We start from the raw sequence: 3,222 nt of genomic DNA, 5'->3' as shown, positions 1-3,222 counted from the left end.
CTTTAAACACTTGTGGCTCTAGCCCAGTCTTTTAATTTCACCTTTCGGTATATTGATGATGTACTGTCTCTAAATAAAAATAGATTCAGTGACTAATTACATTTAATATATCCAAGTGAACTTGAAATTTAAGAGACTACCGATACAGACAAATCTGCTTCATATCTAGACCTTTTTTTCTCGAAATGACTACTGATGGTAGGTTGAATACCAAAATTTATGACAAACGCGATGATTTTAATTTTCCTATAGTCAACCTTTCATTTCTGTGTAGCAACATCCCAGCGATATCAGCATATGGAGTATATGTGTCTCAATTAATACATTACTGTAGAGCTAGCTCAAAGTACGTTGATTTCGTTGAACGAGGAATACAGCTTTCTCAAAAGCTGCTAATAGTTATCAAAGGTACTAGGATTATAATTTAGTACGCCAGACGCGCGTTTGGTCTACATAAGACTCATCTGTGACGCTCATATCAAAATATGTATAAGGCCAAACAAGTACAAAGTTGAAGAGCATTGAGGATCCAAAATTTTTAAAAGTTGGGCCAAATACGGCTAAGGTTATCTATGCCTGGGATAAGAAAATCCTTAGTTTTTAGAAAAATTCAAACTTTTGTAAACATAAAAATTTATAAAAATGAACACATCAGGCATGGCTATGATTCAATCATATTAAGGTCATCACTCAAGAATTTTTACGGTTGCCATCATGAGCTGAATGGCCGTTATGACAAAAGTGTGTCAGAAATCATATCTGATATTCTCCCTCAGTGAAAATAACCTTCCATCATTACCGAACTGAACAAAGAAATAACACGACGAGTGCCGTATACGGTGCAGAAAATGCTTTCCCTTCCGGAGCACCTGATTTTACTCCCGGTTTTTAGTGGAGTTTGTGTTATTTCTTAATTATTATTTGAAACTGTTGATGTAAATGTCCTTTGGTTGTGTGAGTCTTTGTTTACTTCTTGGTTTTGATTGTTATTGTCTACTTAAGTTGACAACAGCGTCATGATATCAATTGTGTCCTCATTTGATTCGCGTTCAGTCAGATCTGTGTCATTCTTCTTCTGTCATCGCCTTTACAGTATTTATAATGGCTTTTCATTTTGCGATCTTTCGCCCCTTTTTTTGGAACTCACACTCGGGAGTATCGGGAGTCCTCATCACCTGTATTGGTACTTCAGCAATAAGTGGAAACTGCGAGTGATCAAATAAATTGATGGTACTAGATTTAATAATCCATCAGCAAATAAACCATTTTGTTAGGTTGACTTCGAATGCAGTTCAGGACAGTTGATAGTTAACCTGTTACTACTTTAAATTTAGTTCGTGTTAGTGGTCCTGTTTAGTAATTAACATATAAGAATTATGATGGTCCGATTATGAAACATTACGCAAGGATTTGAAATGAGCAACATTGGGAAACCTTAGTAACAAACCTGAGCATGAAGTGAAAATGGCAACCAAGTAAGGAAACACAGGCAGAGCATTTTGTTATTCATTATTTTCTATTTTTTCTGTAAATACTTTACTATATATGTAGGACTCTAAAGTGCGATGGGGACGTTGAAGTGCGATGCCTTCAGACGCTAAAGTCCGATGGTCTGCGAAAGTATAGACGTAAGAAACGTAGTTAGATTATGACGTTACAGTCATTTATACAAATAAAAAAATATCCTGCCGGAAGACAAATTACAAATATTTGATTTAGAACTTATGAACCAAATGTCAATAACTTAATTAATTTAAACCTAAATGTGCTTTGACAGCTAGAGAAAATGTGTTTTATTTCGGTAGATGAAAAACGAACTTGTATCCTGCTGTAGTCGACCGATTTACTATGAGCCTAATATATACAAGAAGTATTTGCAAAGATATCCTGTATCCTACTTTTATTGAAAGCGAACGGATACATTTGATTCATTGTTTATGTTGCGGTTTATTTTGCGGTCCCCGTTAAAATGTTGTCGCTTTTATTGAAAAGTAACGTCGGTAAAATAAAGGTTCTTGTATTTATGCGTAAATTATATATTGTCGGCAAAACATTAGTTTGTACATTGCGGTAAAATATAACAGGGATGTGAATATAGTCGCTACAAAAAAGGAGAACATAAGGCTCGGCGAACATCGCCTTTCTCTCTCATTTAAATCAAAGCGTAAACAAATTAATGCTACACATTCCGACAAAAATTTAAATTTGTATTTGTAATTTACAAGGACGATTGTAAAAATCGGAGGAGGGGTCTAAAAAGTTATAGACTAAAACTAATGAACGACAAGCTACACCTTTTATCACAATATTTAATACGCCCGAATTTTTAAAAGTTCATTTACAAAAATATAGTATTTTGTAACACCTAAGCATACCCGTAGCCAGGGGGATTCGGGGGATTCGTCCGAACCCCCCCTTGAAAACAAATGAGCACTGTTAAAGTCAATGTTCTGTTCCAATTGTGACTGTTAAAGTCGAGTTTGTGAGTCAAACGAACCCCCCTTTGGAAATTCCTGGCTACGGGCCTGCTAAATTACCTTTATATCAATTATTACGTGGTCGGTCTTTTATGATCATTCACTTAAGACTACTGTTAAATTATAATGACTACCATATATGGTATTATACCTTAAAATACTTGCAAAAGGACTATTTTTACATTGAATATTCTCTAAAGCTCCCGAACCTTACCCTACTAGCCCTGTTTGTTCATCACACTTTAGCGTGATATACCATCATACTTTAGCGAACACACAACCATCGCACTTTAGTGTGAGACACCATCGTACTTTAGCATAGACCAGCACACTTTAGCGTGACCTTCGCACTTTAGAGTACCATCGCACTTTAGAGTCCTACATATATATATATAATAATATGCAGATAATTGAATGAAGATCCATTCATTTATTTCAACGGAACAAGCCGTTGAAAAGTTGACATAACGGAGAAAAAAGAAAAACAAGCGGGCAAAGCTTTCCATGCAGTTTAGGAAAAAAACATGTTGACCGACATAACGAAAATAAAATAGAATAAGAGAACAGAACGACAGATTAAGCAATTTTCAAAGGGCAGAACTCGGTAGAAAAACGTAACTCAATTTTAAACTTGATCTGTGTTTTATGGTAGTGTGTTTAAGTTTTAAAACATTTGGTTGAGGCAAACTAAAGTTCGAGATAAAAACTAAATTTCAGGATTTAATAGGGACAAATCTCATGAATG

This window comes from Mytilus trossulus, chromosome 9 (assembly GCF_036588685.1).
Source record: "Mytilus trossulus isolate FHL-02 chromosome 9, PNRI_Mtr1.1.1.hap1, whole genome shotgun sequence".
Taxonomy (NCBI): Eukaryota; Metazoa; Mollusca; class Bivalvia; order Mytilida; family Mytilidae; genus Mytilus; species Mytilus trossulus.
This window is presented reverse-complemented; position numbering follows the sequence as displayed.